Below are 26006 nucleotides of genomic sequence, written 5' to 3' on the forward strand. Positions count from 1 at the left end.
GAAGTAGGGTTAGGGTTAGGTGTTAGGTTTAGGGTTAGGGATAGGGGCCAGTGTTCAGGTTAGGGTTAGGGTTAGGGGTTATGGTGGTTAGTGTTCGGGTTTCGGTTAGGCATTAGAGTTATGGTTAGGGGTTAGAGTTAGGGTTAGTGTTAGGGTTTATTGTTAGTGTTAGGGTTAGGTATTAGGGTCAGGGTTAGTGATATGGTTAAGTTTTACGTTTAGATTTAGCGTTAGGGTTAGGGTTAGGATTAGCTGTTAGGGCTCGGGTTAGGATTTAGGGTTAGGGTTAGGGTTAGGGGTTAGTGTTAGGGTTCGTGTTAGGGGTTAGGATTATGGTAAGGGTTAGCGTTAGCGGTTATGGATAGGGTTAGGGTTAGGGTTAGTGTTAGGGTTTAGGGTTAGTGTTAGAGTTAGGGTTAGGATTTAGTGTTAGAGTTAAGGTTACATTTAAGGGTTAGGGCTAGGGCTAGGGTTAGGGATAGGGCTACGGCTAGGGCTAGGACTAGGGCTAGGTTTAGGTTTAGGGTTAGGGGTAGTGTCAGGGCTAGGGCTAGGACTAGGGCTAGGGTTAGGTCTACATCTAAGGCTAGGGCTAGAGCTAGGGTTAGAGCTAGGGTTGAACTTAGGGCTTGGTTTAGTGTTAGGGTTAGGGTAATGGGTTAGGGTTAGGGTAAGGGTTAGGGTTTGAGGTTAGGATTAGGGTTAGTGTTACAGGTTAGTTTTAGGGTTAGGGGTTAGCGTTAGGGTTAGGGTTTAGTGTTAGTGTTACGGTTTATGGTTAGGGTGAGTGTTAGTGTTAGGGTTTAGGATTAGTGGTAGAAGATAGTGTTAGGTTTAGGTTTAGGCTGAAGTTTAAAATTAAGGTTAGGGTTAGGTTTGAGGGATAGAGTTATGGTTAGAGTAAGGTTTACCAGTTAGTCTTAGGGTTAACTGTTAGCATTAGGATGTGAGGTTTGGGTTTATGGCATAGGATTAGTGTTAAGGTTAGGGGTTAGTGTTTGGTGTTACTGTTAGGGTTAGGGGTTTAGTGTTAGGTTTAGGGGTAAGGGATAGGGTTAGCTTTAGGTTAGGTGTTATTGTTAGGGTTAGGTGTTAGGGTTAGGTTTATCATAAAATTGGGGTTAAAGGTTAGGGTTAGGGTTCGTGTTAGGGTTAGGGGCTAAAGTTAGTGTTAGGGTTAGGGTTAGTGGTTAGGGTTATGGTTAGTGTTAGGAATTGGGGTTAGGGTTAAGGTTAAGGGTTAGGGTTTGGTTTAGGTTTAGGCTTAGGTTTAGAGTTAGGGTTATGTATAGTGGTTAGTCTTAGGGTTATGGTTAGCAGTTAGGGTTAGGGTTAGAGTTAGCATTCAGTTACTGTTAGGGGTTAGAGTTAGTGTTAGAGTTATTCTTAGCATTAGGGTTAGGGTTAGGTTTAGAGTTTAGTGTTATTCTTAGGGTTAAGGTTAGTGTTAGGGGTTAGGGTTAGTGTTAGGGTTAAGGTTAGGGTTTAGGGTTAGGGTTAGTGTTAGGTTTTAGGGTTAGGTTTAGCTTTAGGGTTAGGATTAGGATTAGGGATTAGAGTTTGTATTAGGGGTTAGGGTTAGGTTTATGTTTAGGGTTACAGTTAAAATTAGGGTTAGGGTTAGGGGTTAGGGTTAGGGTTAGCATTAAGGTCAGGATTAGCAGTTAGGGTTAGGGGTAGTGTTAGGATTAGGGCTTGGGGTTAGGTTACTGTTAGAGTTAGGGTTAGAGCTGTTAGGGTTAGGTGTAGTGTTAGCGGTTAGGGTTGTTAGGGTTATGGTTAGGGTTAGGGATAGTGTTCATCCTAGGGTTAGCGCTAGGGCTAGGGCTAGGGCTTGAACTAGGGTTAGGTTTAGGGTTAGGGTTAGTGTTAAGGCTAGGTCCCTGGTTATGATTAGGGCTATGGCTAGGGCTATCGCTAGGGCTAAGTTTAAGTCTAAGTGTAGTGTTAGAAGTAGGGTTAGGGTTACGGTTAGACGTTAGGGTTAGGGTTAGGATTAGGTTTAGGGGTTAGTGTTAGGGTCAGTGTCAGGGGTTAGGGTTAGGGTAACGGTTAGGCTTAGAAGTTATGGATAGTTTTAGGGTTAGTGTTAGGGATTAGTTTTAGGGTTAGAGGTTACAGTTAGAGTTAGGGTTAGGGTTTAGGGTTAGGTTTAAGGTTTGGGTTTAGGAATAGGGCTAGGGTTAGTGTTAGGGTTAGGATTCAGGGTTAGGGTTAGGTTTAAAATTTCGGGTTATGGTAGTTTTAGTTTAGGGTTAGGGTTAGGGTTAGTGTTAGGGTTAGTGTTCTGGTTAGTGTTATGGTTAGGGATAGGGTTAGGTTTAGGGTTAAGTTAAGTGTTAGGTTTAGGTTTAGTGTTAGAGTTAGGGTTAGGATTAGTGTTCAAGTTAGGTTTAGGGTTGATCGTTAGGGTAGCATTTAGGGTTAATGTCTAGGGTAAGATTTAACGGTTAGTCTTAGGGTTAACTGTTAGGGTTAGGGTTAGCGGTTTGTGGTTCGGGATTAGAAATTGTGTTAGGATTAGATATTTGGGGTTACTGTTTGGTGTTAATGTTAGGGTTAGGAGTTTAGTTTTAGGTTTAGGGTTAAGGGATAGGGTTATGTTTAGATTTAGGTATTAGGGTTAGGGTTAGGGTTAGGGTTATGGGTAAGGGTTAAGGTTAAGGGTAAGGGTTAGTTTTATGTTAGGGTTAGGCTTAGAAGTAGGGTTAGGGATAGGTGTTAGGGTTAGGGTTAGGGTTAGGGGTTAGTGTTCGGGTTAGGGTTAGGGTTAGAGATTAGGGTTTAGCGTTTTTAGGGTTGGTTTTATGGTTAGGGTTAGCGTTTGGAGTTAGGTTTAGGGTTAGGGCTAGGGTTAGGTGTTAGAATTAGGGTTAGGGGCTAGGGTTAGGTTTATTGGTTAGGGTTAGGTTTAGGTGTTGGAATTACTGTTAGGGGTCAGGGTTAGTGTTAGGTTTAGGGGTTAGAGTTAGGGTTAGGGTTAGGTGTTAGTGTTACGGTTAGTGATAGGTTTAGGTTTTACGTTTAGGGTTAGCATTCGTGTCAGGCTTAGGATTAGCAGTTAGGGTTACAGTTAGGGGTCAGGGTTGTTTACATTTAGGGTTAGTTTTAGAATTATGGTTTTAGTTAGTGGGTAGGGTTTGGGTTATGGTTAGGCTTAGGGGTTAGGGTTAGTGTTAGGGTTAGGGTTAACGTTAGTGTTAGGGTTAGGTGTTAGGGTTAAGGTTATTGTTAATGTTATGGTTTGGGGTTAGGGTTAGTGGTTATGGCTGGTAGGGTTAGAGTTATAGTTATGGTTAGTGTTAGGGTTAATGTAAAGGCTTAGGGTTTTTAGGGTTAGGGTCAGGGTTAGGGATAGTGTTAGGGTTAGGGTTAGGGCTATGGTTAAGGATAGGGCTAGGGTGAGGTTTAGGATTAGGTTTACATTCAGGGCTAGGGCTAGGGGTATGGTTAGGTCTAGGGCTAGCGCTAGGGCTATGGCTAGGTTCAGAGCTAGGTTTAGATTTAGGGCTAGTGTTAGAGTTAGGGTTCATAGTTAAGGTTAAGCTTAGGGTTAGGGTTAGAGGTCAGGATTAGGGGAAGTGTTAAGGTTTGGGGTGAGGGTTAGTGTTAAGGCTAGGGGTTAGGTTTAGGGTTAGGGCTTAGGGTTATGGTTAGGATTAGGGGTTTGTGTTAGGGGATAGGATTAGGTTTAGGTTACGGGTTAGGGTTAGAATTAAGGTTAGGGTTAGGGTTTAGAGCTAGGGCTAAATTTAGTGTAAGGTTTAATGTTTAGTCTTATTTTTAACTGTTATGGTTAGGATTTGAGGTTTGAATTTAGGAGTTAGGATTATTGTCAAGGTTAGGGGTTAGGGGTTAGGATTTGGTGTTAGTGTTAGAGTCAGGGATTTAGTGTTAGGTTTAGGGGTAAGGGACAGGATAAGGTTTAAGGTTAGGGGTTAGTGTTAGGGTTAGGGGTTAGGGTGAGGTTTATGGTTAAGATTACGGTTAAGGGTTAGGGTTAGGGTTCAGGTTAGGGGTAGGGGCTAGTGTTAGGGTTAGGGTTAAGGGTTAGTGTTAGGGTTAGGGTTAGAGATAGGGGTTATGGTTAGGGTTAAGGATTAGGGTTAGGTTTAGGTTTAGGCTTAGGTATAGAATTAGTGTTAGGGATAGGGGTTAGGGTTATGGTTAGGGGTTAGGGTTACAGTTAGAGTTAGCCTTAGGGTGACGGTTAGGGGTTAGGCGTTAGAGTTATTGTTAGTCTGATCATTAGAGTTACAGTTTGGTTTCAACGGTAGGGTTAGTGTTATGGTTAGAGTTACGGTTAGGGGTTAGGGTTACGCATTAGGGTTAGGGATTCCAGTTAGGGTTAAGATTAGGGTTTAGTGTTAGATTTAGCATTAGGTTTAGAATTAGGATTGTGGTTTAGGGTTTCAATTAGGGGTTAGGGTTAGGTTTACATTTAGGGTTAAGGTTAGAATTACAGTAAGTGTTAGGGATTAGTGGTAGGGTTAGTGTTAGTGTTTAGGGTTAAGGTTAGCGTTAGGCTTAGGGTTAGTGGTTCTGGTTAGTGTTAGGGTTAGGCTTAGGGTTAGGATTTGGAGTTAGGGTTAGTGTTAGGGTTAGGTGTTAGGGCCTTTAGGGTTAGGGTTATGGTTAGGGTTAATGTTAGTGTTAGTGTTAGGGTTTAGGGTGGTTAGAGTATGGTTAGGGTTAGGCATAGTGTTAGGGTTAGTGTTAGGGATAGTGGAGGGTTAGTGTTAGGGATAGGGTTACGGCTAGGGCTAGGGCTAGGTTTACATTTAAGGTTATGGTTAGGATTAGGGTCAGGTTTAGGGGTTATGGTTAGGGTTAGGGTTAGCGGTAGGGTTTTGGGCTAGTGTTAGGGTTAGGGTTTTGTGTTAGGGTTAGTGTTAGGGTGAGGGTTAGTGTAGGGTTTAGGTGTAGGGTTAAGGGTTAGTGTTAAGGTTAGGGGTTAGGGTTAGGGTTGTTTGTAGGGTTATGGTTAGAGTTAGTTGTTTAGGATTAGGGTTAGGATTTAGGTGTCAGGTTTATATCTAGGAGGTAGGGTTATGGTTAGGATTAGTGTTAGGGGTTAGGGTTAGGTTTAACGTTAGGGTTAGGGTTGGGTTTAAGGTTAAGGGTCAGGGTTAAAGTTAGGGTTGTGGTTGGGGTTAGGTTTAGGTTTGGGGTTAGGATTAGGGTTAGGATTGGGGATTGGGGTTCAGGTGTAGGTTGGGATTGGGGTTAGGGTTCAAATTAGGGGTTACAGTTAGTGTTAGGCGTTAGGTCAATTCTACAATCCACCCCTTTATAGTGGCTTTCTCTCTGTGAATGTAAGCGCTCCTGTTCATGACTCCTCTCTGGCTAAGTGATATCCTCTTTCTATGAAATGACTCTTTCTTAATTGTGTTTGACAGAAGCTGTCATACTTCTTCCACTCTCAGAGTTAAGCAAGACTACATCCACTCATGCTATTTGTGACAAGAAGCTCCACCCATGTCCTGTGTGAGAGTCAAGGCCTCATGCACAGGGTATGATGGAGTGGGGTCCCTGTGACGCTCTCTGTCCCTGAGCCCTCATAGAGTAGACAGGGCCCAAGCCTAAACCTAACCATTAACCCTAAGCACTAACCCTAAACCTAATCCTTACCAAACCGCTGACCCTAATCCCTAACACTAAACCTAAGCACTAATCTTAACAGTAATTGCTCACCCTAACCCTAACTCCTAAAACTAATCCTAATTCCTAACACTAACCCTATCCCCTAACTCTATTCCTAACCCAAATGCTAACCCCTAACCCTAAATCTAAATCTCATACTTCTTCAATTATCAGAGTTAAGCAAGCCTACAATACACCCATGCCAAGCGTGAGAAGAAGCTGCACCCTTGTGTCCCACGTGAAAGGCAGGGAACCCTGCCCTCCATAAGATGGAGTTGGGTCCTGGAAATGCTTCCAGTTCCTGACCCCCCCTTAGAGCACATAGCATCCATTCCCTAACCCTAAACCTTAGCTCAAACCCATCACTCTAACCCTACCCATACCACCTAATCCTAACCCTAATGCTAACATCAAATCCTAATCCTAATCCTAAAAATAACCATAACTTTAATCAGAAACCCTACCCCTTAACACTAACAGTAACCCCTATATATAACAGTAACACCTAAACCCTAACACTAACTCAAAAACTCTCACCCTAAGCCTAACACTATTGAAAACCGTAACCATATCCCTAACCCTAACAACCCTAACCCTAACAACGACCCTAACACTAACCCTAAACCATAACCCTAACCTTAACCCTACCACTAACCATAACCCCTACCCCTAACAGTGAACCCTAACCCTAACACTAACACTAACTCCTGACCCTAACCCTAACCCCTAACACTAACCATAACCCCTAACCCGAAGCCTAACCCCAATCCCAACCTCAACCCCAACCCCAACACCTAACCTTAACCCTAACCCTAATTCTCACACTTCTTCCAATCTCACAGTTAAGCAACCTTAAAATCCAGCCATGCCATGCATGAGATGAGGATCCACCAGCGCTGAGGTCTGGGCCCAAGGCAAGGGTACAATGGTGTGCTGTCATGGAGACCCTCTCCACAGCCCTTTCACCATAGATTAGACTGGTCCCGTGCCCTTAAACTAACCACTAAATGTAAGCCATAACACTATCCCTAACCCCTAAACCTAAACCGAACACCTGACCCTAACCACCAACACTAACTCTGAACCCTAACCTTAACACTAACCACAGACCCTATCCCTAACGAAAATCCTAACCCATTATTCTAACCCTAAATGTAATTCTCACACTTCTTCCATTCGCAGAAATAAGCAAGCCTACAACCAACCCATGCCATGTGTCAGATGACGCTCCACCCCTGTGTCCCACATGAGAACCAGGGTCTTATGACCTGGGTACAATGGAATGGGAACTCAGCAATGCTCCCAGTCCCAACCCTGAATAGAGCAGATAACCCTAATGCCTAACTCTAACCCCTAACCTTAACCCTAATGTGAAACCTATCAATTAAAAACTGGGAGCTTAACCCTAACCTCTCAAAGTAACCCTCATCCCTAACCCTAACCCTAACCACAACCTCTAACTCTAACATGAACCCATAACCAAAACCATAATACTTAACCACTAACACTAACCCCAGGACCCTATCCTTAACCCTTACCCTAACCACAACCTTAACCCTAACCCTACCCCTTACAATGAACCTGGCCATAACCCTAATCAAACAACGACCCTAACCATAAAACCTAGCCCTACCACTAAAGGTTAGCCCCTAACCCTAATGATATCCTTAACCCTAACACTTTACCCTAAATCTAAACCTAAACCATAACCCTAATCCTAACCCAAAATATAATTCTCACACTTCTTCCATTCTAGGAGTTAAGCAAGCCTACAATCTAGCCATGCCATGCTTGAGATGAGGCTGTGCCTGAGTCCTGCGTGACAGTCAGAGCCAAGGCCCAGTGTATGATGGAGTGGGGACGCAACCACACTCCACACCCCTGGTGCCCCATAAATTAGACAGGGCATGTGCCTTGACACTAATAATTAAACCTAAGCTAATACTAACCCAAACAGCTATCCCTAACAGTAACCCAGGAACCTAACTCCTAACAGTAACTCTAATGCTGAAACCTAAACATAACCCCTCACCCTAAACATAAACCTAAAGACTAAACATAATCCGAATCTCTAATGATAACAGTAAATCTAACCCTAATTCTAACCTCTAATCGTAACCCCTAAACCTAATCCCAGTTCCTAACACCTAAAGCTAACCTTCATCCTAACCACTTACCCTAACCCCAAATGTAATTCTCAGACTTCTTCAGTTTGCAAAGTTGAGGAAGCCTACAATCCACCCATGCCATGCATGAGAGTAGGCTCTGCCCCTGTGTCCTACATGAAAGGCAGGGGCCCATGCCCTGGGTATGATGGAGTGGGGCCCCAGGTATCTTCCCTTTTCCCCATCCCTGATAGATCAGATAGGGCCCATGTCCTAACCCAAATCCGGAACCCTAACCGCTGACTCTAACCCTAAATATAACACCTAACCCTAACCCTAATGCTAACCCTAACAACTAATGCTAACTATAACCCCTGACCCTAACCCTAACCCAAACCTTAAACCCTAACCTTAACCCTACCCTTAACCCTAACCTTAACCTTAACCCTAAATCGAATTCTCACACTTCTTCCATTCTCAGAGTTAAGCAAGCCTACAGTCCTCCCATGCCATGCGTGAAAGGAGGCTCTGCCACTGTATCCTGCATGAAACCCACGGGCCCATACTCAGCATATGATAGAAGGGCTTCCCAGCCACAATCCCAGCCCCCTAACCCAACAACCTACTGTAGACAGGGCCTGTGCTGTAAGCATAAACACTACCCCTAACCCATAACCCTAACTCTAAACATAACACCTAACCCTAACCCTATTGCTCACCTTAACACGTAAACCTAACCGTAACCCTAATTCTAACACCTTAACTTTAATCCATAACCCTTACCCTAACAAAAATCCCTATCCCATAACTTTAACCCTACTTCCTAGCCATAACCATAACACCTAAAGCCTAACCCTACCCCTAAACCGGTAACCTGAACCTTAACTCTGCGAAATACCCTAAACCTAACCTTAAATCCTAACCCTAATCATTAACCAAATCATTAAACCTAAGCTAACACTAACCTGAATCCCTAGCCCAAACCGCAACCCAGGAGGCGAACTCCTAAAAGTAACCTTAATCCCTAACCCTAACAATAACCCCCCACTGTAAACCTAAACCTAACTACTAAACATAGTCCTAATCCCTAACCCTAACAGTAACCCTATCCCTAATTGTAACCTCTAACCGTAACCCCTAAATCTAATTCTAGTCCCTAACATCTAATGCTAACCTTAATCCTAACCCCTTACCCTAATCCCAAATGTAATTCTCAGACTTCTTCAGTTTGAAAAGTTAAGGAAGCTTACAATCCACCCATGCCATGTGTGAGAGGAGGCTCTGCCCGTGTGTCCTACATGAAACTCAGGGGTCCATGCCCTGGATACAATGGATTGGGGCCCTGGCGATCTTCCCATTTCCCCACCTCTGATAGATAAGATAGGGCTTATGTCCTAACCTGAATCCACTACCCCTAACACCTAATGCTAACCCTAAACCTTGAACCTAACCCTACCGAAACCCTAAACCCTAACCCTAACCCTACACTTAACACTAACCTTAAACCTAATCCTAAGTCTAATTCTCACACTTCTTCCATTCTCAAAGTTAAGCAAACCTACAATCCAGCCATGCCATGCATGAGATGAGGATCCACCTTAGGGCTGCATGACAGTCAGGGCTTTAGGTCCAGGGTATGATGGAGTGGTGTCACAGTGACCCTGCCTGCCCCCCTCTCACCATAGATAGACAGGTCCTGTGCCCTTAAACTAACCACTAAATCTAAGCCTTAACATTAACCTTAACACTTAACCCTAAACATAACCCCTATGCCTAACCCCCAACACTAACTCTAAACCCTAACCTTAACCCTAACCCTTGATCCTAACACTAAGCCCTAAACGTACTCCTAATCCCTAACCCAAACCATATTCCTAACCCCTTACCATTATCCTAAATGTAATTCTCACAGTACTTCCATTCACAGAGATAAGCAAGTCTACAACCAACCCGGGCCATGTGTGAGATGAGGCTCCGCCCCAGTATCCCAGGTGAGAGGCAAGGTCCCATGCCCTGGGTACAATGGAGTGGGGTCCCGGTGATGCTCCCTATTCCCGACCCCACATAGAGCAGATAGGACCCATGCATTAACCCTAATCCCTAAGCCCAACCTTTACCCTAACAATAACTTGTAACCCTTACCCTGTTACTAACCTTAACCCTAACACTGAACCCGACCTCTAACCCCTAACTCTAACCCTTACCTGTAACCATAATGGTAGTACCTAAACCATAACACTAACTGCAAAACACCAACCCTAACACTAACCTTAATGATAACCCTAAGCCTAATCCTACCACTTATAACATCTCTAACCCTAACCCTAAACAAACAACCACCCTAACCCTAACACTAACCCCTAAACATACACCCTCATGCTAACACTAACATTAATCCCTAAGCCTAACCATAAACCTAAATCTAATTCTCAAACTTCTTCTATTCTTAGAGTTCAGAAAGTCTACAATCCTCCCGTGCCATGCGTGAAAGGATGCTCTGCCACTGTGTCCTACATGAAACCCAAAGGCCCATACCAAACATACGATAGAGTGGGTTCCTGGCGACAATCCCAGCACCTTAACCCATGCCCCTAGTGCAGACAGGGCCCGTGCCCTAAGCATAGACACTACATTTAACCCATAACCCTAACCCTAAACTTAACACCTAACCCTAACCCTATTGCCTACCTTAACACATAAACCTAACCATAACCCTAAACCTACCCCTTAACCTAACCTTAATGCATGACCCTTACCCTATCAACATCCCCTATCCCATAACCCTAACCCTACCTGCTAGCCATAACCATAACACCTAAACCCTAACCTCAACCCTAAACCACTAACCCTAACCTTAACCCTACAAACAAGCCTAAAGCTAACCCTAAACCATAATCCTAAAACCTAAGCCTAACCCTAATCCTTAACACTAACCTTAACACATAACCCAATCCATAACCCTTAACCCTAACCCTAACACTTACCCTAATGCCTAGACCTATCCCTGACCCTAAACTTAACCACTAACCCTAACCCTAACACGTATCCGTAACAGTAACCATGAACCCAAAACTTAACCCTAGTCATAACCATAACCCCTAACACTAAGCACTCACCATAACACTAACCTTAATCCCTAACCCCAACCATAATCCTAACCCTAAATCTAATTCTCAGCCTTTTTTCTTTCTCTGAGTTAAGAAAGCCTACAATCCCCCCATGCCATCCGTGAAAAAAGGCTCTGCCAATGTGTCCTCCATGAAACTGAGGGGCCCATACCCAGCGTAGGATAGAGTGGGTTCCCGGCGACAATTACAGCCTCCTAACCTGCCCCCTTAGTGCAGACAGAGCCCGTGTCCTAAGCATAAACACTATCCCTAACCCGTATCCCTAAACCTAAACATAACACCTAACCATAAATCTGTTCCTCACTGTAACATGTAAACCTAGCCATAACCCTAACTGTAACCCCTTAAATAAATGTTAATGCATAACACTTACACTGACAAAAACCCCTATCCCATAATTCTAACTCTACATCTGAACCATAAGCGTAACAATTAAACCCTAACACTTACCATAAAGCCTAGACATAACCCTAACCTAATCCTAACCCCTAACCCTAACCCTAACCCCTTACCCTAACACTAACACTGAACCCTGATCCTGACCCTAACCCCTAACTCTAACCATAATTCTTAACTTTAACACTAACCCTAACCTGAACACTTAACACTAACCCTAACCCTAACCCCTAACCCTAACCCTATCCCTTAATCCTAAAAATAACCCTAACCATTAACCCTAACACCTAGCCCCCTAACCCTAACACTAACCTTAATCCTTATCCCCTAACTCCTAACACTAACACTAACCCTATTCCCTAACCCCAAACCCCTAACCCAAACGATACCCCATTTCTCACAGTTCTTCCATTCTGAGAGTTAAGCAAGCCTACAATCCTCATGCATGAAAGGAGGCCCTGCCACTGTGTACTGCATGAAACCTATGGGCCCATACTCAGCATACGATAGAAGGGGTTCCTGGCGACAATCCCAGCCCTCTAACTCAGCAACCTAGTGTAGACAGGGCCCGTGCCCTAAGCATAAACACTACCCCTAACTCATAACCCTAACTCTAAATGTAACACCTAACCCTAAACCTATTGCTCACCTTAAAACTTAAACCGAACCATCACCCTAACCCTAACCCCTTAACCTAACATTAATGCATAAAACTTACCATAACAACAACCCCTATCCCATAACTCTAACCCTACATCCTGGCCATAACTGTAACTCCTAAATCCTAAACTTAACCAGAAACTGCTAACCCTAACCATAATCCTAAGAAAAACCCTAAACCTAACCCTATCTTTAACCCCTAATGCTAACTCTAAACCCTAACGCTAACTCTAAGCCTTAACCCTTAACCCTAACACTAAACACTAAACCCTAACCGTAACCCTCACTCTTAACCCTAATCCTAACCCTAACCCTTAAACCTAACCCAAACCCTTAACCCTAAACGCAACACTTACCTTAACACCTAGACCTATCACTACCTCTAAACCTAACACTAACACCTAATCTTAACTTTAACCATGAACGCTAAACCTAACTCTAACCCTTTAACCCTAACCATAACCCTTAACTCTAACCCTAATGCTAAACAGAACTCTTAACCCTAACCCTAAAACCTAACCCTAACCAGTATCCCTAACCCTGACTGTTAACCCTCACCCCCACCCTTAACCCTAACCCTAATCCCAACCTTTAACCCTAACCCTACCACTTAACCCTAACCCTAACCCTCACCCTTCACCATAAACCTAACCATAACAGTTAACTCTAACACTAACCTTAAACCTAAACCTAAGCTTAACACTTAACCCTAATCCTAACCGTTAACTTCAACATAAACCCCAACCCCTAACCCTAATGCTAACACTAACCACTAAGCCTAAACCTAACCCTAACCTTACCGACTAAACCTAACACCTAACGCTAACAGTAACAGTAACCCCAACCCCTAACCCCTAACCTTAACCCTAACCCTAATTCTTACCTTCTTCCATTCTCAGAGTTAAGCAAGCCTACATTCCAGCCATGCCATGCGTGAAATTAGACTCCACCTGAGGTCTGCATGAAGGTCAGGGCCCAAGACCAGGATACCATGGTATGCTGTCTCAGTGACCCTTTCCACACCCCTCTCACCACAGATTATACAGGTCCTGTTCCCTTAAACTAACTGCTAAATCTAAGCGCTAACGCTAACCCTAACACATAACCCTAAACCTAACCCCTGACTCTAACCCCCAGCACTAACTCTAAACCCTAACATTAACCCCAACCACCGACCCTATCTTTAACCATAATCCTAACAGATTCCCCTAAACCTAAATGTAATTCTCACACTTCTTTCATTCACAGGAATAAGCAAGCCTACGACCAACCAATGCCATGCGTGACATGATGCTCCACCCTTGTGTCCCACATGAGAGCCAGGGTCCCATGACCTGGGTACAATGGAGTGGGGTCCCAGCAACACTCCTAGTCCCAATGCCGCATAGAGCAGATAGGGCCCATGCCTTAACCCTAATCCCTAACACTAACCCCTAACCCTAAACCTATTGCTAAACCTACTCCCTAAACCTACCACTAAGCTTAACACTAACCTCTCAATCTAACCCTCATCCCTAACACTAACCATAACCCCAATCACTAACCCATAAACCTAACACAAACCCGTAAACAAAACCGTAACACCTAACCAGTAACACTAACCCTGAAAAGCTAAACCTCACCATAACCCTAACCACAACCCTAATCCTAACCCTACCTCTTACAATGAACCTAGCCCTAACCCTAACCAAACACCGACCCTAACCCTAAGCCCTATCCCTAAACCCTAGCCCTAACACTAAGTTTAGCCCCAAACCCTAACCATATTCCTAACCCTAACCCTTTACACTAACCCTAAAACTACTCCTAAACTCTAACCCTAATCCTAACCCTAAATCTAATTCTCACACTTCTTTCATACTAGTAGTCAAGCAAGCCTACAATATAGCCATGCCATGCATAAGATGAGGCTCTGCTTGACTCCTGCGAGACAGTCATAGCCCAAGGCCCAGGGTACGATGGAGTGGGGATGAAATCACGCTCCACACACCCAGGGCCCCATAGATTAGACAGGGCCTGTACCCTGACACTAATCAGTAAACCTAAGGTAACACTAACCTGAACTCCTAGCCCTAACCGAAACCCATGAACCTAACTCCAGACAGTAACTCTAATCCCTAAATCTAACCATAACTCCTCACCCTAAATGTAAACCTAACTACAAAACATAATCCTAATCCCTAACTGTAACTGTAACCCTAACACTAATTCTAACCTCTAACGATAACCCCTAAACCTAATCCTAGTCCTGAAAACCTAACCCTAACCTTAATCCTAACCCCTTACTCTAACCCCAAATCCAATTCTCAGATTTCTTCAGTTTGAAAAGATAAGGAAGCCTACATTCCACCCATACCATGCGTGAGATGTGGTTCTGCCCCTGTGTCCTGCATGAAAGGCAGGGGCCCATGCCCTGGCTACAATGGAGTGGGGCTCTGGCGATCTTCCCAGTTCCCCACCACTGATAGATCAGATAGGGCCCATGTCCTAACCAGAATTCGTAAACCTAAACCCTGAGCCTGAATCTAAACATAACTCCTAACCATAACCCTAATGCTAACACTAACACCTAATGCTACCCCTAACCCCTGACCCTAACCCTAATCCAAACCCTAAACCCTAACCCTAACCCAACCCCTAACTCTAACTATAACCCTAAATCTAATTCTCACACTTCTTCCATTCTCAGAGTTAGTCAAGCCTGCAATCCAGCCATGCCATGCATCAGATGAGGATCCACCTGAGTGCTGCATGACAGTCAGGGCCTTAGGTCCCGTGTACAATGGAGTGGTGTTGCAGCATCCCTGCCCGACCCCCTCACACTGTACATAAACAGGTCTTGTGCCCTTTAACTAACCGCTAAATCTAAGCCCTAACACTAACACTAACCCCTAAGCCTAAACACAACCCCTGACCCTAACCCCCAACACTAACTCTAAACATTAACCTTAACCCTAACCACAGAACCTATCCCTAACCATGATCCTAACGCGTTACTTTAGCCCTAAATGTAATTCTCACACTTCTTCCATTCACAGAATCAGCAAGCCTACAACCAACACATGCCATGCATGAGATGACGCTCTGCCCCTGTATTCCACATGAGAGCCAGGGTCCCATGATCTGTGTACAGAGGAGTTGGTTCCCGGCCATGCTCCCAGTCCCAACATCGCATAGAGTAGATAGGGCCCATGTCTTAACCCTAATCACTAACTCTAACCCTAAGGCCAAACGTAACCCCTAAACCTAACCCTAAGCTTAACAGTAACCTGTCAAACTAACCCTCATCCCTAACGCTAACCCTAATCCCAACCCTGAAGTCCTAACTCTAACACGAACCCATAACCAAAAGCAAAATACCTAGCCACTAACACTAACCCTAAAATGCTAACGCTCACCCTAACACAAACTACAACCATAACCCTAAACCTACCCCTTACAATGAACCTAGCCCTCACCCAAACCAAACAACGACCCTAACCCTAAAACCTAACCCTTAACCCTAGCCCTAACACTAACGTTAGCCCCTAACCCTAATGATATTCTTAACCCTAACCCTTTACCCTAAACCTAAAGCTAAACCCTAACCCTAATCCTAACCCTAAATCTAATTCTCACACTTCTTCCATTCTAGGAGCTAAGCAAGCCTACAATCTAGGGATGCCATACGTGAGATGAGGCTCTGCCTGAGACCTGCGTGACAGTCAGAGCCTAAGGCCCAGGGTACAATGGAGTTGGGATGCAGCCAAGCTCCACAACCCCAGTGCCCCATATATTAGACAGGACCCTTGCACTAACACTAATCAGTAAACCTAATCCCTAACCGTAACACTAACCTGAACGACTAGCCCTAACTAACCCATGAGCCTAGCTCCTAACTGTAACCCTAATCCCTAACCCTAATTATAACCCCTCACCCTAAACTTAAACCTAACCACTAAACATAGTCCTAATCCCTAATCATAACAGTATTCTAACCCTAATCCTAACTTCTAAACGTAACCCCTAAACCTAATTCTAGTCCCTAACACCTAACCCTAATCTTATTCTTAACCCCTTTCCCTAACCCCAAATGTAATTCTCAGACTTCTTCAATTCAAAAATTTAAGGAAGCCTAAAATCCACCCATGCCATGCTTGAGATGAGGCTCTGCCCCTGTGTCCTACATGAAAGGCTGGGACCCATGCCCTGTGTACAATGGAGTGGGGCCCTGGCGATCTTCCCAGTTCCCCACTCATGATAGAACATATAAGTCCCATATCTCAACCTGAATCCGAAACCCTAATCCCTCACTGTAACCCTAAAATAACAACTAACCATAACTCTAATGCTAAGCTTAAAACCTAATGCTAAAACTAACACCTTACCCTAATCCTTACCCAAACCCTAAACCCTAACCCTAACCCTCCCCCTAAACCTAAACGTAACACTAAACCCTAACCCTAACGCTAACTGTAAGCCCTAAACCCTAACCCTAAACTTATTTCTCACACTTATTTCATTCTCAGAGTTAAGCACGCCTACAACCCAGCCATTCCATGTGTGAGATGAGGCCCTGCCTGAGTGCTGCATGACAGTCAGTGACCAAGGCACAGTGTACAATGGTGTGGTCTCACGGTGACCCTGTCCGCACCCCTCTCACCATATATTATACAGGTCCTGTGCCCTTAAATTGACTGCTAAATCTAAGCCCTGACACTAACCCTAGCCACTAACACTAAACCTAACTCCTGAACCTAACCCCCAACATTAACTCTAAAAACTAAACTTAACCCTAACCCCTAACACTAACCCTAACCACTAATCCTAACACTAACCCCTAATCCTTAACCCTAACACTACACTCTAACACTAATCCAAACTCTTAACCCTATTCCTAACCCTAACCCTAAAACCTAACCCCTTATTCTAATGCCTGGACCTAACCTTAACCTTAATACTAACCCCTAACACTAAATATAACCCCTAACCCTAACACTAACCCTGAACCCTGACCCTAACCCTAACATTAAACCCTAACCCTAACCCTAACCTTAACCCTAACCACTAAGTCTAAGCATAACCTCTAACCCAAACCATAAACCTAACCCCTAACAACTGTTACAATAACCCTAATCCCTAACCCTAACACTAACCCCTAACCCTAACACTAACACTAGACCTAATGCTAACCCTCACCCCAAACCTAGCCCTAGCCTAAACCCTAATCCCAGACCTAACACTAGCCCTAGCCCTAGCCTTTGCCCTAGCCCTAGCCATAGACCTAACCCTAGCCCTAGCCCTAAAACTATCCCTAACCCTAACCCTAACAACCCTAATAGCTAATACTAATCCTAACAATAACCATAATCATAACCATAAACCTAACAGACTTAACCCTTAACCCTAACCCTAACCCTAATGCATAACACTAAACCTACCCCAAGCCCTATCCATAACTCTAGCTCTAAACCTAGCCCTAGCCCTAGCCCTAGACCTAAACCTAGTCCTAGGCCTAGCCCTACCCCTAAACATAGCCCTATGCCTAGCCTTAACCCTACCCCTACCCCTAACCCTAACCCTAGACCTACCACTAGCCCTAGCCCTAGCTCTAGCCCTAACCCTCACCTAACGCTAATCCTAATACTATTCCTAACCATAACCATAACCCTAACAACCCTAACCACTAACACTAAACCTAAAGCTAAGCCTAAACATAAACCTAACCCTGACAACATTAACCCTTAACACTAACCCTAACACTAACAACAAACCCTAACCTTAAATCAAGCACTAACAACTAACCCTAACCATAGCGCAAATCCTAACCCAACCCAAACCCTAACAACTCTAACCCTTAACCCTAACCCTAACACTAACCCCTAAACATAACCCTAACACTAACACCTAAACTTAACCCTAATCCTAACCTTAACCATAACCCTAAAACCAACCCAAAAGCTAACCCTAACACTAACCTTTACCCCAAACCATATCCTGAACCCTAACCCTAACCCCTAACCCTAAACTTAATGCTAACTCTAACCCTAACCAAAACCCCTAAGCCTAATCCTAAGCCTAACCTCTATCCCTAACCCTAATTGTAACTTAAAGCCTAAAACTAAACCTAATCGTAACCCTTAACGCTAACCCTAACCCCTATGAATAACCCTAACCCTAACCCTAACCCCTAACACTATCCTAACACTAGCCCCTAACCCTAAACCAAACCCTAACCCTAACCCTTAAGCCTAATCTTAACCAAAGCCCAAACCCTAACACGTAACCTTCACACAAACCCCTAACCCTAAACCTAACCCTGTCACCCCTAAACTTAACACTAAACCACTAATCCTAACACGAAACCTCAATCCTTAACCCTAACAGTTTTCCCTAAGAGTAAACGTTAAACCTTACCCTAACACTAACACTAACCCGAACCCCTAAACCTAAACCTAATTCTAACCCTAACCCTAAACCTAAACCTAGCCCTATCTCCTAACCCTATTCCTAACCCCTAATCCTAACCCTAACCCTAACCCTAACCATAAACCCTAACCCTAACACCTAACCCTAACCCTAATGCTAACCCTTACTGCTAACCCTAACACCTAACCCTAATTATAACCATAAACCCTAACGTTTACCCTAAGACTAACACCTAACTGTAAAGCTAACCCCTAACCCTAACCCTAAGCATAGCCCTAACTGTAACCCAAGCCCTAGCCCTAGACCTAAAACAAGCCCTAGCCCTATCCCTAGACCTAACCAGAGCCCTAGCCCTAGCCCTGACACTAACCTTAACCCTACACCTAATCCTAGCCCTAACACTATCCCTAACCCTAACTCTAAACCTAACAACCCTAACCCCTTACACTAACCCTAACCCTAAACCTAACACTAGCCCCTAACCCTATCCCAAACAATAACCGTAACACTAAACCCTAATCTTAACCATAAACCTAACCCTAACACCTAACCCTAATACTAACCCCTAACATTAAACCTAACCCTATCCCTTACCCCTAAATTTAAGACTAAAACCCTAACCCTAACACAAACCCCAGACCCTAACCCCTAACCTTAACACTAACTCCAAACCCTAACACTATCTCTGGCCCTAACTCTAACCCTAACTCTAAACCTAGCCCTAGCCCTAGCCCAACGCTAACCCTAGCCCTAACCCTAACACTATCCCTAACCCTAACCCTAACCCTAACAACCCTAACAGCTAATACTAATCCTAACACTAACCCTAACCATAATCATAAACCTAACAGCACTAACCCATAACCCTAACCCCAACCCAAACCCTAACGCTAACCATAACCCAAACCTGAACCCTAAACCCTAACTCCTAATCCTAACCCTAATACAAACCCTGAAACATAATCCTAACCCTAACACCTAACCCTAACCCTCACCCTAAACCTAACCCTAACCGTAACACTAAACCTAACCCCAAACGTTAACCCTAACACTAACCATTACCGCAAACCCTATGAAGAACCCTAACCCTAACCCTAACCCCCAACCCTAAACCTAATGCTAACTCTAACACTAACCAAAACCCCTAACCATAACCGTAACCCTAACCCCTATCCCTAACCCTAATTCTAACCCTAAGCTTAAACCTAAACCTAAACCTAACCCTTAACCCTAACCCTATGACTATTCTTAACCCTAACCCTAACCCCTAACCCTCACCCTCATCCAAACACTAGCCCCTAACACTAAACCTTAAAGCTAATATTAAACAAAACCCTAACGCTAACCCCTAATCTTCACACTAACCTCTAACCCTAAGCCTAACCCTGTCACTTACCTCTTAACCTAACACTAAACCCCTAACCCTAACACTAACCCCAAACCGTAAACCTAACACCTAACCTTAACACAAACCCTAAACCCTAACACCAAACCTCAAACCCTAACCCTAACAGTTAACCCTAAGAATAACTGTTAAACCTTACCCTAACACTAACACTAACCCTAACCCCTCACCCTAACTCTAATTCTAACCCTAACCCCAAACCTAAACCTAACCCTATCCCCTAACCCTACAACTTATCTCTAATCCTAACCCTAACCCTAACCCTAATGCTAACCCTAACCATAAACCCTAACCCTAACCCCCAACCCTAACTCTAACCCTAATGCTAACCCTTAACCCTATCCCTAATGCCTAACCATAATTCTAACCACAAACCCTAAAGGTTACCCTAACCATAACACCTAACCCTAACCCTAACCGTAACCCAAAAACCTAACCCTAACCCTAGCCCTAACTGTAACCGTAGCTCTAACCCTAGCCCTAGACCTAGACCTGACAATAGCCCTAGACCTAGCCCTAGACCTAACCATAGCCCTTGCCCTAGTTCTAGCCCTAGCCCTAACCCTAGCACTAGCCCTAACACTAAGATTAACAAAAAACCTAACCTCAACCCTAACAATCCTAATACCTAATACTAACCCTAACATTAACCCTAACCATTACCCTAACTCTAAAAGCCCTAACCACTAACCCTGAACCTAATGCTAACCCTAACCCTAACCCTAGCACCTAACCCTAATCTTAATACTGACGCTAACCCTATACATAAAACTAGTCCTAACCCCTAACCCTAATCCCTGGTTCTAACCCTATGAGTAAACCTAGCCCTTACTCAAACCATAAACCTAACCCTAACCTCTAAACCTAACCCTAAACCTAACACTAACCCTAACCCTAAACTCTACCATAGACCTAACCCTAAAAGTAACCCTTAACTCTAAACCTAACCAACTTATGCTAACACTAACGCTAACCCTTAACCATAAACCTAACACTAACCCTAACCCTAACCTTAACCCTAACCATAACACTAGCCCCTAACTCTAACCCGAACTCTAAACCTAACCCTTAAACATAATCTTAACCATAAACCTAACACTAACCCCTAATGCTAACACTAACCCCTAACCCTAAACCTAACCCTATCCCTTACCCCTAAACCTAACCCTACTTCTAACCCTAACCCTAAACCTAAACCTAACCCTTACCCTAAATTTAACCCTAACCCATAGTGCTAACCATAACCTTAACCCTAACACTAATCCCTAACCCTAAACTTAATCCAATCCCTTACCACTAAACCTAAAACTAAACAGCTAACCCTAACAGTAACCCCAAACCATAACCCCTAACCCCTGACCTTAACACTATCCCTAACCCCGAAGCCCAAACCGCTAACTCTAACCCTAACAGTTAAACCTAAGACTAACCATTAAACATTACCCTAATGCTAAACCCTAAATGCTACCGTGAACATTACACCTAAACCTAACACTTAACACCAACCCTAAGCCTAAAACTAAACCAAACCCTAACACCTAACAATAACCCTAAAACTAATCCTATCCCTAACCATAACCTTAACAAGAACACTAATCCTAACCCTAACTCCAAACCTAACCCTAACCTTAACCCACTAACACTAACCCTAACCCTAATCCCTACTCCTAATCCTAAACCTAACACAACATTAACACTAACCCTACCTATCATAAACTTAAACCCTAACCCTAACAGTAAGCCTAACCCTAAACCTTAACACCAACCATAATCCTAACCCTAACCCTAACCCTAAGTGTCAGCCTAAGCCTAAACCTAACACTAACACTAACAGTAACACAAACACTAAACCCTAACACTAACCCTAACCATAATGCTAACCCTAACACTAAACCATAAACCAAAACCTAAACTAACCCTAATTCTAAACACTAACAGTAAACCTAACTTTAAAAGTAACCCTTAACTCTAAACCTACCCCCAACACTAACATTAACCCACACCTCTAACCCTAACCCTAACACAACCATAACCCTAACCATAACCTTAACCCTAATCCCTATCCCGAACACTAATCCTAAACCCTAACCCTAACCCTAAACCCTAACAATAACCCTAATCTGTAACCCTAACCCTAAACCTAAACCCTAACCCTCACCCTAACCCTAACTCTTAACCCAAACCCTAACCCTAAACAAAACCATAACACTAACTGTAACCCCTAAGCCTAAGCCTAACCCTAAACCTAACCCCTAACGGCTAACCCTAATCCTAACACTAACCCCTAAACCCTAACCCTAAATCTAACAATAACACTAACTCCTAACCCTAACCCTAATGCTAACCCTAACCCCTAAGCCTAATCCTAACCCTAACCACTATCCCTAATTTGTACGGTAACCCTAACCACTAACCCTAACGCTAACACCTAACCCTAACCCTAACCCTAACTCCTAACCCTAACCCTAGACCTAACAGTAACCCTCACACTAACCCTAGTCCTAGCCGAAACCCTAACCCTAACCCTACCCCTAAACCTAGCCCTAGCCCTAACTCTAACATTAGTTCTAAACCTAACCCTAAGAATAACAACCCTAACCCCTAATACAAACAATGACACTAACCACAACCATTACCCTACCCCTAAAAGCTCTAACCCCTAAACATAACTGTAACACTAACCCTAATGCTAACCCTAACCCTAAACCCTAACCCTAACCCTAAACCCTAACCCTAATCCTAATTCTAACCTTAACCCTAAACATAAACCTAGCCCTAACCCCTAACCATAACATTATCCCTAACTCTAACCATAATCCCTAACCCTAACCCTTACCCTAAACCTTACCCCTAACACTAACACTAACCCCTAACACTAACCCTAAACCTAACCCTAACCATAACACTAAAAATAACCCCAAACACTAACCCGAACCCAAACCCAAACCTGAACCCTAACAACCATAACCCCTAACCCATACCCCTAAACCTAACCCTAACATTAACCACTCACCCTAACCCTCACCCTAGCCCCTAACACTAACTCTAACACTAACCCCTAACCCTAATTCTAACCCTAACCGTAACCCTAAACCTAACCCCAAACCCTAACACTAACACTAACCATAACCTCAAATCCTTACTGGAACCCTAAACCTAACCCTTAATGCTAATCTTAACCATAACCCTAACACTAACCCATTACCCTAACACAACCCCTAACCCTAAAACTGACTCTATCCTTTACCCTTAAACCAAACACTAAACTCATAACCTGAATACTAACCCCAAACACTAACCCCAAATCTCTAACCTTAATACAAACCCTATCCACTAACCCCAAACTCTAACCCTAACCCTAACAGTTAACCCTAAGACTAAACTTTAAACCTTACTCTAACCCCAACTTTAAACCTAACCACTAACCCTAACCCTAATTCTAACCCTATCCCTAAACCTAAACCTAACTCTAATCCCTAATCCTAACTCTAAACCCTAATCCTAACCCTAAACCTAACGCTAACCCTAACCATAAACCCTAACCATAACCATAACCTCTAACCCTGACCATAACCCTAACCCCTAACCCTAAACCTATCCCTTAAATCTAACCCTAACATTAACCCAAAACCTAACACTTACGCTAACCGTGTCCCCTAACCCTAACCCTAACACTATACCCTAACTGTAATCCCAAGCCTAACCCGTAACCATAAACTTAAACCAAGTCCTAACTCTACCCCTATTTCTAACCCTAGCCCTAGCCCTAGTCTTAGCCCAAGACGTGACCCTAGCCCTAGCCCCAGCCCTAGACCTAATCATAGCCTTAGCCCTAGTCCTGAAACTAACCCTAACCCTAAACCTAACCCTAGCCCCAGGTCTAGCCCAAAACCTAGCCCTAGTACAAACCCTAGCAGTATCCATAACACTAAACCTAACCCTAACAACCCTAACCTCTTACGCTAACCATAACCCCAACACTAAACAAAAATATAACCCTAACAGCCCTAACCACTAACCCTAACTATAAACCATAACCTTCAAACTAACCCTAACCCCAAAACTTAAAAGTAACTCTAACCTAACAGCTAACACTAACCCTAACACTAACCCGAAAACTTACAACTAACCCTAACCCTAATTCTAACCCTAACCCCTAACACTCACCCTAATTCTAACCCTAAACCTAAACCTTAACTTAATGCTTAACCTGAACCCTAATCCTAATTCGAAATCATAACCCTAAACCTAACGCTAACCCTAATCGTAAGCCTAACTCTACCCTTAACCTTATTCCCTAACCCTAACCCTAAACCTAAGCCTAAAGCTCAGCCCTAACCCTAACCCTAACTCTAACTGCTAACCCTAACACTAAACCTATGTAACACTAATCCTAACCCTTAAGACTAAACCTAACCCTAAACCTAACCCTAATCATTAACTGCTAATCGTTAACCCTAACCCTAACCCAAACACTAACCCTAACCCTGACCCTAACACTAACTCCCCAACCCTAACCCTAAATCTAACACTAACCCCTAACCCTAACCCTAACCCTAACACCTATCCCTAACACTTACCATAACCATAACAACTAACCATAACCCTAAGCCCTAACCCAAACCCTAACCCTAACCCCTAACCATAACACTACACCTAAACCTAACCCTCACACTAACCCTAAACCTAGCCCAAACCCCAACCCTGACCCTAGCCCTAACAGTAGCCCTAGCCCTAAACCTAATCCTAGCCCTTGCCCTAGCCATAGACCTAGCCCTAACCCTAGTCCAACCTCTAATGCTAACATTATGCCTAAATCTAACTTTAACCCTAATTACCCTATCCCCTAGTACTAACCGTAATGCTAAACATAACCATTACCCTAACCGTAAAAGCCCTAACACGTAACCCTAATCCTGACCCTACCCTAATCATAACCCCTAACCCTAAACATAATCTTAACTGCTAACCCTAACCCTAATTCCTACCTTAACCCTAAACATAAACCTAGCCCTAACCCTAACCCTAACATAAACCCTACACCTAACCCTAATCCTAACCTAACCTCTAACCCTAAGCCTACCCCCAACACTAAACCTAACCCTAAACATAACCCCTAACCCTAACACTTACCCTAACCCTAACCCCTAATTATAACCCCAACACTAGCCCCTAACACTTACCCAAACCCTAACACTCACACTTAAACCTAATCTTAACCATAACCCTAACCCTAACCCCTGACCTTAATAGTAACCCCTAACCCTAAACCTAACACTATCCTTTACCCCTAAACCTAACACGAAACCCCTAACCCTAGCACTAACCCCAAACACTAACCACAAACCCATAACATTAACACAAACCCTATCCCCTAACCCCAAACCTTTAACCCTAACAAAACAGTTAACCCACCGACTAACTATTAGGCCTTGCCCTAACCCTAACTCTAAACCTAACCACTAATTCTAACCCTAGTTCTAATCCTAACCCTAAACCTAAACCTACACCTAACGCTAACCCATAACCCTAACCTTAACCCCAACCCTAACCTGAAACCCTAACACTAACCATAACCGCTAACCCTAACACCTAACCCTAACCCTAAACTTAATGCTAACCCTAACCTTAACCCTTACCCCAAAACCTGACCCTTACCCTAACTGTGTCCCCTAACACTAACCTTAACCCTATCCCCTAACCCTGACCCTAACACTAACCCCTAATCCTAACTCTAACCCAAGCCCTAACTCAAAATCTAGCTCTGACACTAGCCATAGCCCTAGTCGTAGCCCTAGCCCTAGACGTCACCCTAGGCCTAGCCCTAGCCTTATCCCTAAACATAGCCCTAGCCGTAGCCCTGACACTAACCCTAACCCTAAACCTAACCCTTTCTCTAGCCCTAAACCTAGCCCTAATTCAAAACCTAACACTATCCCTAACCCTAAAACTAACCCTAAAAACCCTAACCTCTTATATTAAGCCTAGCCCTAACCGTAACCATAACCCTAATGGTAACAGCCATAAGCACTAACCCCAATGCTAACCCCTAACCCAAACCCTAACCCCAAACCCTAAAACTAAACCTAACTTTAACCGCTAACACTAACCCTAATGCTAACCCTAAACGTTAACCCTAACCCTAATCCTAACCCTAATTCTAACACTAACCCTAAACTTAAACCTAACACTAAGCCCTAACCCTAAACCTAACCCCTAATCCTATCCCTAACCTTAACATTAACCCAAACAGTAACCCTA

This window comes from Lemur catta, unplaced genomic scaffold, assembly GCF_020740605.2.
Source record: "Lemur catta isolate mLemCat1 unplaced genomic scaffold, mLemCat1.pri scaffold_81_ctg1, whole genome shotgun sequence".
Classification (NCBI taxonomy): domain Eukaryota; kingdom Metazoa; phylum Chordata; class Mammalia; order Primates; family Lemuridae; genus Lemur; species Lemur catta.